Here is a 13,216-nt window from a genome sequence, read left to right as displayed (position 1 = left end):
TTATATCAATCATCGGGAAAGAAGACTGCTTGCTATTTCATTATTCAAAAACATGGCAGGCAGGGTTATTTGGCTTTGACTCATTTAAATGACTTTATAGACATTTTTATTTCTAAACAGCATGAATCATAATCAAACATAATTTTAGTCTACAATTTTAGTCACTGAAATCATTCCTTTCCCAATGAACAGAAATTGTGTCCATGGACTCTCAATTCAACCCATTAATTGAGGGAGTTTATTTACCAACACCTTCCTCCCTAAGCATGCAGCTAAGTCTTTTACAGTAGCTACCTTTTCCTATTCTTCTTCTCATCTTCTTTTTGGCCCTCAGTTTTCCCCAAAATGATATTAAGTTAAGGTAGTTCCATGAAAATCCAAAGAAAATAGATGTTTGATATTGTTTTAACTATGGATTATATTTTTCACTTTTTGAATAAATTTCAATTTCCTGAATACTGTCTCCTTTCCTCTCAGCTGAAAAGCAAGTTCCCTTAGCCAAACATGCATTGTTTCTCCTCTTATTTAGTGTAAACTCCATGGGAGAAGATTTAATTTTTTTGAGACAGGTCTCACTCTGTCACCCAGGCTGGAGTGCAGTGGCAAGATCATGGCTCACTGTAACCTACCTCTCCTGGGCTCAAGCAATCCTCCTACCTCAACCTTCAGAGTAGCTGGAACTACAGGCAGGAGCCACTATGCCTGCTAATTTTTTTATGTTTTGTAGAGACAGGGTCTCATTATGTTACCCAGGCTGGTCTCAAACTTCTGGGCTCCAGCAATCCTCCTACCTTGGCCTCCCAAAGTGCTGGGACTGTGCCTGGCCCCCATAGATCTTTAGTGAAGAGCAAGAGGTCAGTGAAATGAACTAATGAATTAATGAACACATGAAAATCTAACATGATGAAGGAAAGGCACCTGTAATATTTGGTCTGAATTGGCTAGAAGTTAGAATATATGGCTACATATTTCTTCTGACTTTTTCTATTGCTTAATTTACAGCTTTAAAATTTGTTTTCGGCATTTGCAAGAAGACCAATTGCCAGAGAATGAGTCAATTTTGTAGCATGAATGTGGGCTCTGTAATTCCTAAAAACTCAGTGTCTACCCAGGCTTCACAAGTTCCTTCCAGTCCATAACTTCAGGCCTCTACTGCATGAGGTTTAAGATCAGGTCACCTTGTTGAGGGAATGCATTGCCTATTTCTGAGTCAGTGGCTATTACCAATTTAATAGATGATAAAATTTCAATCATCTTCATTCATTTGAAATGTAACCATTTTATTTTATTCACCTATTTTGATTTTACCACAATTTTATTAAGTGAGGGATATTTTTTCTGATTCCCCTTAAGCTCATATTTGCTACATATTTGTATCCATAGAAAAACATTTAATTTCTTTCTCTTAAAATATATGTTTATTTTTTCCCAAAAGTCTGGGTAAAGACCTGAAATATATTAATTTGTCCATCAAATATTTATTAATTTCTATAAAGGCCAAGAGCAGAGTGTTGAGAATCTAATCTAGATTGGGTAACATGAGAGAAAAATTATTATAATAATATTCTCATAAACAAAATAAGCAACTAGATGATATTAATATTAGGTAGATCCACAGAACCAGTGAGAATATAAAGCACACACACAAACGATTTTCTTTTCTGACAAAATTATGGAAAAAATCCATATTAACTAACTTGCCCTGATTCACTGTGTTCAATAGCCTTGAAATGTCTCATTTTCTTTACCAGTTGCAAGGTCTAATGGAAGCATATGCAATTGCAGTAACGCTGTGAAGGGACACTGGTAGGAGATTTATTTTAAGTCTTGTGAGAAAGCTTGGTGCTCATTAAAGTGGAGGATTAATAACACTCTCCACTAGAGCCAGGTATAATGCAGGCCAGTGTTCATGTATCTAAGCACAGCACTGCAAATCCTCCTTCATCTTGACCTGCTCCCTCCTTATTACTCCAGTCTTATCCTGTTTGAGGAGGGAGTCCAAATCATGCCAAATTGCTCAATGGACATTGCAGCTTGGCTATACGTTCAAGGAGAGCAGAAGGGTAGCATGAAATTCCAATTTCTTATCTGATGTTTTAAAAGAATGAAAGAAGTAGTAGTATGTGGTCTCTAAGATAATAGAGAGAAAGACCTCTTCTTTGACTGAGCTGAGTAAAAATATCGGCCTTAGCTCATGTCTATACCAGAAGCTATTAGACACACCTTTTTCTTAAGGACTATATTATAAAAATGCAATGAAATTAATGTTGTTTACTAGCAAAAGGGACAGTCCTAATTATTTACAGAAACAAGGGAGATTCCCTGAGAATGTTTGGATATAACTGGAAGCAAGAGAGTTAGGTGTATCTAGTTCAAAAACAAAATAGAAGGATCCACTACACTGGATTTCCATTTCAGTTCTCAGTGTTGTATGAATAAAAGTTGTTTGTTTTATGTATATTTTCACAATGAATGGAGACTCCTTACTTATTTTTGTACCTTATTCTTTTTATTGCGACAAAAAAACACCTGGATCATTCGTCCCCCCAATTCATAAAGACTGAGGACTGAGAGTCACCTTCTAGAAATCTAGACCTACCTTTATTACAAACTCATGATACCAGGCAGGCTGCCGATATGTTTTACCAGTTGGACCATATTAGTGATCTCATCAGTTAAAAACCATAAGTTGAATAAATCAATGCTGTACATATTCATAAACAAAGCCTAACAGAAAGGATAAGTAAATTCTATGAAATTATGACTGTGCAATTAGGAAATGAACAGATTCAATGCTTTTTGTAGCAAGATTTAAAATATATTGCAGATGGCATTTTAAAATCTTTTCTTTAGTTGAAGTTTTAAAACCAATAGAAAGAAAATAAGTCAAAAGGGGTTTCAATGAAGTATTTTAACTGCAAATTCTGCACTCTAAAATTTGGATTGGCTTTAGAATACATGTTATCTGAGACATTAAACACCCCATTTGAATCCAGTTAAAGATTAACTATTCTGTAAGAATGGAATCTATCTAGAAAAAAATATCCTCCCCTTATATTTTTTGCCCTGACAGCAAAAGAAAAGGGAGTAATACTGCAGGGGATTAAGCTAGATCAATGTAGGCAGTTATGGCAGTGGTAACCCTGAGTGACAGCTGAAGTCATTTTCTATGTCAGTCTTCCCCTCCCCTCCATATGCAATTCTTTTCTCTCTGCTCCACTTTCTCTCCCTCCCACTCTATTACATTATACTGCTTCTGTTTCCTTGTATGCTACTCTCCCTTTCCATTCCTTCTGCCTTTATCTTAGGGCTGATAGTGAGCCCCATAAAATATTGCTCAGCCCTTTCTCTGGTTCTAAAATATAAAAATATTGTTGACTATGCTTATGCTTCATTAATTTCTCTTTCCTTTTTTCTGTCATGCCTGATATCCCCAGAATTGTCTTTAAAATAATCCCACAGAAGTATCATATCAAAACCAGCATATTGTGACCAATATTATTTTCTGCCTTAATTTGAATCCTGAAATAACAAAAAGGAAGATATGGCTTTTTTTTTTTTCTTTTAGCCAAATCAGCTCTAGGATGAGAGAATGTTGTTTTATTCTTTGGGAAAGGTTTTTTTCCTCATTAGTTTTTCTCAGACACTGAATTTTTAGACTAGTTCTCACAGTGAAATAACAGAAAATAATTTTCATTTTCCAAGTTTTAGGGAAGAGCTAATGTATTTGGAAGAGAAATTTTTACTTACCTTTTTCTGGGAAAAACTATATGGTAATCTAGACATAAACATAAAACAATGAAGTTTTATCGAAAGAAGGGGAACACATTTAGTAAAAAATCATTAAAGCAGCACATTTGAGAAACACCGTGGTGTTAGGTTGTAAGACAAAGCATTGGCTTGGGCACCAGGTCTGCCATGAGCCAGCTGTATTATTCTGGGCCAGTTACATGCTCTCTAAGGACCTTAGGTTCCTCATCTCTCAAATGAGGTATTTGTACTAAACGATTTCTTCAATTCTGGAGGCAAGACCATGACACTGAAACCATGATATATTTGGTAATGTTTTTCTTTTCAAGTTGCCAGTGGAGTTAATTGTCCACCCAGGGTGAAGTCACAATAATGTTTCAATTTCATTGCACTCTTTGATGTTAATAAGACAGACATAGAGACATAGAGAAAAATAGTACCAATTTTTCGTTTCCATTCTGATGGGAAAGTAGAGAGGTATACCTTCTCTTCACTGGTTAGCCATTGCTTTAGTATATTTTACACCATGCCATATTGGAATCCCTATCTATCTTAATACAAGTTAATCAGGAAATCCCTTGATGGTATCACTCCATTTTTATGGCCAGTCCTAATCCCTATTTTATTTAAACTAAAATCTTTGATGTTATTAGTATCAGCTGTGTCTCCCAAGTAGATGATAATATAGTATAAGTGCTATGTTCGTGTGGAGGTAGCAAGCACTGAGACCCAGGCAGAATGTTAAATGCTTTACGGATAGCTCATACACTTTTTTATAAAACACTTCAAGGTAAAAATAATCATTATCCCCATTTTAAGAGTTAAGAAGTTCAGATGATAAGTAGGAGAACTAGAATTAGAACACAGGGTTCTCTGACTCCTAAGTATGCAATAATTTTTCTACTGGAAAATGCTTGATAATATAAATTACAAACATTAATATGAATTCACATTCCTATTGTTATATTAATAGTTTGACTTGTGAGGAAGTTGCATCTTTAGTTATTCCCGGATCTAACACTTTATAAGTTAATTTTTTTTGCTGTAAATTTTGAAGTAGGAGCAGGATTGAACTAGAACTTCCCTTTTCTACACAATAGCGTTTTAAATAACTAAGTACATAAACATACACTTTCCAAGTAAATTTTTAGTAAAGATATTAAAAAATGGCGTTCATTTTAGACCCTGGCCATCCAACTAGCCTATCCATGTACTCAATCAAAGGAAAATCAAATTGACAATAGTTTTTATTCCTAAACTCTCGTTTACTAAGGTACTAAGTCCTCTCAATTGATTGTAAATATTAGCACCGATAGGACAGCACCCTTTGCATCTACTTTTACATACAGTATATATAGAGTGTCTGGTTAACCAACTGAAATTGCATAGCACATTCAGTTTGGGGTGCTGAAAGTAACAATTTATGAATTGTTTTATTTAAGTTTTATGACAGAATCTATGATCACCTTGCCTCTCCACTAGAAACCATTGTGTCAGCAATAGGAAGTGGTTAAGACAAGGTATTTTTGGACCCACACTTCTATATATTATGTGAAAGGCACCGAATGGATTTTCCCCAATGGGTTGTCTTGTTCTATAGGATGGTTGGAGTCCATCAGACAGAGACAGAAAACACACATGAACTTCTATTTTTAAATTGCATCATGAGGACTTATTGTGACATTTTCAATGATGTTAAAGGCCAAAAAATTCCCTATTGTTACAGTTTTCAAGTTTTCAATTACTGAATAAGCAGCTTGACTGTTTCACACACCTTTCTAGTGCATGACCTGTCTTTAATATTCTCTTTTTTCCCCATATGTTATTAACATGAAGGGTAAGTTTTGTATGTGTTGTAAGCTGAAATATGGATCACATTAATATTTCTAAAGGGGTGACAGGGTAGTTGGATTCAGAAAAGAGAATTAGGTATTATATATCTAAGCAGAATAGGAATCTGTCCTAGACCTGTCCTTCTAAACCAGAGTGCATGCTGCTATGCCGCCCAGGACCCTGTGTTGAGTGCAACATTCTTGAAATCTTTCACTTTGCCAAATATGTGCTTTCTACTTGGTATTGTTTATTGAATGTGCTCATCTTGCATTTCTAAAAGTTAAGTTTTTTCATCTCTGTTAAAACTATTGATTGAATAGAGTGTATTGAAATTCTTACTGATTTTGTGTATGTGTTTTTGTTTTTAAGTTAATTTTAATGATGTACTATTTGTTATTACAACACAAACAAATTTTCTTATCAAGCACAATATAACTAATGCATCTAAATGAGTATTCTTCTTCAAAATAATTCATATTACAATATATAATAACTTCTGTGATGCCCACAGCCTTAAAACCGAAAGAACTCCTAATTTGAAATCTCTTTTTGTGCTGGCTTATCAGCCAGGTAAATAAAAGAAGAATAAACATATGATTGTCACAAAACATATAGCCAGTAGAGCTGAGCTTTGCTTATTTTTCCTACCTTCCTTCCTTCCCTCCATCATTTTCTTCCTCTTCCTCTTCTTCTTGTTCTTGTTCTTCTTCTTGTTCTTCTTGTTCTTGTTCTTGTTCTTCTTCCTCTTCTTCTGCTTCTTCTGCTTCTTTTCCTTTCCTTTCCTTCCTTTTTCTCCTTTCTTTCTCTTTCTTTCTTTTCTTCTTTCTTTCTTTCTTTCTTTCTTTCTCTTTCTTTCCTTCTTTCCCTTCCTTCCTTCCTTCTTTTCTTCCTTCCTTCCCCTTTCTTTTCTGAGATATAGTCTCACCCCATCACACAGGCTGAAGTGTAGTAGCCCTATCAGCTCACTGCAGCCTCAACCTCCAGGACTCAAGCTATCCTCCCACCTCAGCCTCCCAAGTAGCTGGGACTATAGGCATGTACCACCAAGCCTAGCTACAGTAGAGGTTTTCATTCTCATTTCCTTACTTTTCCTCTGCTTGCATGGTTCTGTCCTTTCTTTCCTCCCTTGTTGTGATAACAGAGCAGCACCTGGGACTATCTGTGAACCACATTTTGGGTATCAATAGAAGGCTGAAGTTGCCTGGATGGAATATGATTTCCCTGTTACTACAAGTTCCCTTTCCCTTAATATTCAGAAAAACTTGAAGACCTACTCTTTTCAGTAAAACCATTACAGTATGAATCCTTTGCCATAGAGAAGTAACTAGAGCATGGACTGATTGTCTTAATATTCTTTATATATTAATGGTCTTTGATGGTCCAAAAGAATGGGCATGAAATACTAGGAAAATCTTTCTTGATTGGTGGGCATTTAATGCAGCATATTTTGAACTGTTTAATGAGATTCCTTTATAAGATCCCTTGAACAAATTAGTGAAGCCTGAGTGCCTAAGGAATATAAATAATGTTGCTTGATGATCTAATCCTTGGTTTGAATTCCAGTGGTTGGTATGGAGTAAAGAGTGAAACAACCAGGTAAATCTAGTGACAACTGACCAGCGTCATAAGAGGAAATGGTGAGTCCTTTCTCTGAGGCAGAGAGAACTCTGCTGCTACTCCTTTTCGGAACTGCTAAAGAAAGACCTGTTCCTCCCCCGTCCCTAGGTTCCTGTTGAGCCAAGCACATATCTTCTCCTCTTTATCACTCTGAAGTGACTCCCTTCTGGTTGACTATGTGACAGGCACAACTTCCACCTGGGAAGTCTCCATTCCACCCTAATTTCCACCCCTTTTTGGGAGAAGGGATTATAAAAGATAATATGAAATAAGTTCAAGTGTATATTCGTTCACACAACCAAGAGTTAAGAATCCAGAGACAGAGCTGGAATTGTAACCTTAATAACAGCCTTTGGTCATGACTGCCAATGTAATACACAGAAAACAATATTGGAAAAAATATTGTATTTTCTTAAAATTGACTGTGATATACAATATTGCAAGTGATTTTGTAAATATCTGTGTATAAATTATCCATAAATATTACATATTTTGACTGATTTGTGTAGATTTGTATGATTTCTACAATAACATAACTCAAATAGATAAGGATCTAGACAATCCAGAATGACATTTAGATTCAGAAAGGGCCACTGTTACTAGTGATAGATGTGACATCTGTAAAGCAGATATTGTACGGGGGGAAGAGTATGCCCAACAGGAAGCTACTTCGCAGGAAAAAAGATGAGTTCCTTGAAGACGAAGGACAAAGTGATAGTGCTTGATATGATTGTGTGAATGTCTCTTAGAAACAATGTCAGGTTGGGGTTTGAGGGAGGCACAAAGCTGAGAATAAAAGAGCTGAGGCTTGATTTGGAAATAAGGTGTGAATTTAAGGTTGTGAAACCTTCCCTCTCTGTAGGTCACTCCTGAGCCTCACAGCACAGTGCTGAATCACCCAACGACTCTCCTTAACTTGCTCATTCACAAGCAAACAGTACTGCCACTCTAATAACGATAACCAATAAGATACAGCTGTTTTCCCACCATTTGTAGCTGCTGTTTAATCATTAACTGTATCTTGACTATCTTTACTTGAAATAATTTATTGGTTAAGTCTATTTCCTATATCAAGACACTGCTCCGGCCTGGCGTGGTGGCTCATGCCCGTAGTCCCAGCACTTTGGGAAGCCGAGGCGGATGGATCACCTGAGGTCGGGAGTTTGAGAGCAGCCTGGCCAATATGGTGAAGCCCCGTCTCTACTAAAAATACAAAAATTAGCCAGGCATGGTGGTATGTGCCTGTAATTCCAGCTACTCAGGAGGCTGAGCCAGGAGAATTGCTTGAACCCAGGAGGCGGAGGTTGCAGTGAGCCGAGATCAGGCCACTGCACTCTAGCTGGGGTGACACAGTAAAGACTCTGTCTCAAAAAAAAAAAAAAAAAAAAAAAGACACTGCTCTCTGCCATAATATATGCCATTTCATTACTTGATATCACAACGTAAAATTACCAACTGATTGGGTAAATCCATTGAATTTAAATATAAAAGGTCATTTTTTTCTTTCATAGTGCCTATGGAATTATTTTCCCCCCAAAAAAATGGATGAAAAATAATTTAATCCTTGGAATGGGAGTTAGATAAAAATCTGATTGGCTATAAATGGCATTTTCTTTAGCATTTTGTTCACCTGTTCTTCATGGCTAGTGCCCCTTGTCATAGTGAGTAAAATCTGACAACGTTAACAGGTGATTAATCAAGATTTTAATCAGTGAAATAGCCTGGCAGGTCTAATTCCTGGTGAGAAGTCAATAATAAAACCTCAGTATCTCAGTCCATGGAGCCACTATATTAACCACGGTGGTCAAATTCCTATTTATTACGGTTTTTGAGACAGGAAAATATTGCACTGTCAGATGATTATTTTTTAAGAGAGAAAATAGCCATGCAGCACAACTTTGGAATACTTATCTTTACTTTGTGTCAAAAAAACACACTATTAAACCCCAGAGTAGAAGCATCACTTCTTCTAGCTTTCATCAGCAATCCAAAATGCCATGCAATGAGAATTTAATTGGACTAAAGTGACTATTTGACATGCAGAACTGAGCTATGTCATCAAGACTCCACAGGTAGCGAACACTTGGTGACTGATGGGTGGAAGAGAATGTACATCCTAATAAGGGGTCAAGGGATTTCAGGAGTTCTACTATGTAATTACCTGAAGCAGCAGGTGAGATAGTGCATGTCAAAGAAGAAAATTACAATTCTATCACTGAAGAACATGAGCATTATATACAAAACACAAATATAAAACAAAAACTGAAGCCAAAGTTACCTTAAACTATTTTATTTTGTGATAGGCTTTTGAAAGGTGATCTTTAAATAAAACCACAGTGGAGACTTTTTGTAACATGGATGTTGCAAGGCAGGATGAATAACTACCCTGTTGGCCAACTTAGTCATAGCAGGTTTTGTTTAAATAGTTGCTTGTAGGAGACAAGTATTTATTTTAAATATAATTGGTTGCATGTAATAATAAGCCGTGTGTTGTATGAGATTTAGATATATTCTTTTAAATGCTTTTTCATAATCTATGTTAATAACTGCAGTTAGAGTTTATTTGCTATGATTGTATGAATAAGAAATGAAAACTTAGAATTAATTAGAATTTTTCAATAAGCTGATCACTAGCCCACTTAAGATAGTCAAATATTAGTGTATTCCTACTGGAGTGGTGCGGGCAAGCAGCTGGTGCCTTGAAATCCTCTTTTTAGAATATGCAATTGCATTTGCTCATCTCTAAATTGTATGTCATTATTTTTAGAAAACTTGTGCTTTACTAACCTCAACATTTCAATTTAATAACCAAATAATCAACCATATTATTAATTAAATTGTCTAAAACTTACAAATTAGTTAGGCTCTGGTAGTTCTTTTAAAGTCAGTTTTTCAAAATTCAGAGTGTATTTTAATACAATTGACATCAATAGCCATCAAATTTGAAACTAGTTCACATAAGCCTAATGAAAAAAGAAAAAAGGAAGAAACAGTTGTTCCAGGTATAATATGAAGAGTATTATATATCATAACCTGGGTATTTATCAATGTCCCTATAAAATCCACTTAGGAATTTGGGTTGGAATAACAAGATCATTGCTTCTGATGAGTTCTTCTGTGGGAAAAGGCATATACAAAACGCAGCATCAGGAAAGTTTAACTTCCTCAAGGATGAAAAACTTCCTAACTGTTTTCTCTTTACTGGCATAAAGAATATGAGGTAGGAAAAGGAGAGGGGAGGACTGGGAGAGGTTTCAGTGGAAAGTCATCACGTGGAAGGCAGGGGGCATGAGGACGGAATGAATTCCAAATTGGAGCTGGTCCAGTGGTGTTCTTGGCAAATGGCAGATGTTGGAAAGGAGTTGATTCTAGGGGAAAAAGATGAAAGGTTGAGGGACTGGCAGGTGGAGTTGGCTATGTATGTGATGAACCTCCAAGGGCAGCAGCTGAGGGAGAAAAAAATAGGTGTATTTATGCAGATACAGTCCAAGATAACACTTTTCCTGGGGAAGTATCCAAAGTGCCAAAGTGAACACACAAAGAGAGAGGAAGAAGATTAGAAAGTCATAAAGGTGTAGCTTCACACAATGACTCACAACATTTTGAAGAGTCTATTCCAAAGGAGTAAAGATTTCCACAGTAATAAGGCACTGTAGTCTCAGTATGTAAAGGCTGTATGTTAAGCAAATGAACAAAGAACACATGAACAAACACTAAACCCTATAGTCATAAGTGAGAGCCATATACACGGGGAAGCCCAGTGTAAAGTTAAACAATAGACTGGACACCTTCTTGGATACCAACAAACAACTATATTATTAAAGATTCTGCGGTATTTTTAAAAGGCATTGGCAGAATTTTACCCCCCTGCCTGCAAATCCCATGATTCTGTAGCAATCTAGTGATAAAGAGAAAATAAAAACACATAAAACAATTAAAAAGGAATGAGGGGACAAGATGAATAGGCATATATACACACACACATATAAAATTATATATATACATATATATTTTATATAGACATACATATAAATTGTATATATGTATATAAAGAATTATATTTAATATATAATTTTATACATAAAATTGTATATATACCTATATAAAGAATTATCTATAATATATAATTTTATACATAAAATTTTATATATACCTATATAAAGAATTATATATACTATATAGTATGTAATATATATTATAACAGATATAGCTATAGTTATAGATATATATTATTATATATATATAGAGAGAGAAAGAGACAGAGAGAGAGAGACACTTTGAAAGGCTTTAGGAAGAAGGAAGACTGGCTAGAGACTTCAGGACCCAAAGAAGTACCAAGCAGTAAGTTCTGAGGGTTTTAGTTGTTTCTTATATCCCTGACTGGGTACTGAAGAGGCTAACAATCCTGAAAATTATGTCATTGTTTGATGTTTTTCTCAGTGTGTTTAGAGCTAATATGTAAGAGAACTATTTTCTAAATGAGGAGGAGTAAAGGGATTGAAAGAAATGCATGGTTTTTACGCTTTATTTAAACTGGTAAAATGATGACACTAGTTAACCGTGATAAGTCATGTATCTCTAATGTAATATCTAGAGCAATCACTAAATGTCTATACAAAGACACACACTTCCCTAAACACTTTAGAGAAATCAAAACAACTAGCTCTGCTGGAAAAGGTAATGGAATGATCTGCTATTGTGTCATTATTATAACTGCCCTTTTACCCATTGACAAGAGGGAAAAGTGGGAATGAAATTTTGTGTGCCATCAGCTTTGTTCACCTGACAGTTTTCCCATGGACTGGGCAACCCCCACGAGGAGCTGAAATGTTGCATTCCAGCAAATAGGAATGCATTCACTCTCAAGCTGACTTACAGGGTTATCATCACAATTTTTATAAAAAGTTATTTTCTTTCCTTGATTTGCTTATGGATTGTATTGACATTAGCAGAATGTGTCAACTTTGTTTTAAAAAGAGCTGGGATGAAAGAGATTTTATGTCTAGATGATCACTCTTGCCTCAAAGGTGTAGAGAAAGGTTCCTTTGATTTGAGTCAATAAGTGCACTGCCTACCACTATTTTAATATATTTTGAGGTATAATTGATGTACAACAAACTGCAAATAATTAAATTTAAAAAGTCATTTATTGCATGATTTCATTCACATAACATTCTCAAAATGACAAAATCTACACATGTAATACAAATCTATGCATGTTATCCAACACATGTAATAAAATGACATAGAACTATATACACACATTGTACCAATGCAAATACCTGATTTTGATACTGTTACTGTAGTTACATAAGATGTCGCCATTAGGAGAGATAGGGTGAAGTATAAATGAGACCTCATTGTTACGCTTGTGCAACTTTCTGTGAATCTGTAATTATTTCAAAACACAAAGGCAAAAACTACATTAACAGACACTAATAGCCATACACTTCATGATTCTATTTATATAAAATTCTGAAAAAGGTAAATCTTTAGAGACAGAAAACTGATCAGTAATTGACCAGGGATGGGATTGGTGGAATGGTAGAAGGGATTGATGCAAACGGGCCTGAGGGAGCTTTCAGAGAAGATGGTATTTTCTGCAACTGGATTGTAGTGATGGCTTCATAGCTGCATGAATTTACTAAAAACCACTGAATCGTACAATCCCAATGGATATATTTTACGGTATGTTCATCTTACCTCAATAATGCTGTTAAAAAACACATTGCTGTAGTGATCAGGAGAAAAAAAAATGAGGTCATGTTGAACTTTCCTTAACTCTGCTTTTAGAAATTATCATTATTTGGATTTTGAATTACATAGTGTTTGAATAGACAAGGGGGTGGGTGTCAACAATTTATCTGTGCCTTAGGCCTATAGAGGTCTTATCTCAGCACGGGTATGCACATGACAAGGCAGATGGCATGGGGAGGGGCCATGTGGGATGCATTGAAGGGCATCTTTTGTCTTTGTAGCTGCATTGGTTGAGAGTCATTGTCTGTTCCTTAGTGAG

This window comes from Pan paniscus, chromosome 5, assembly GCF_029289425.2.
Source record: "Pan paniscus chromosome 5, NHGRI_mPanPan1-v2.0_pri, whole genome shotgun sequence".
NCBI lineage: Eukaryota > Metazoa > Chordata > Mammalia > Primates > Hominidae > Pan > Pan paniscus.
The sequence above is the reverse complement of the archived record's forward strand: the minus strand, read 5'-3'. Positions refer to the sequence as shown.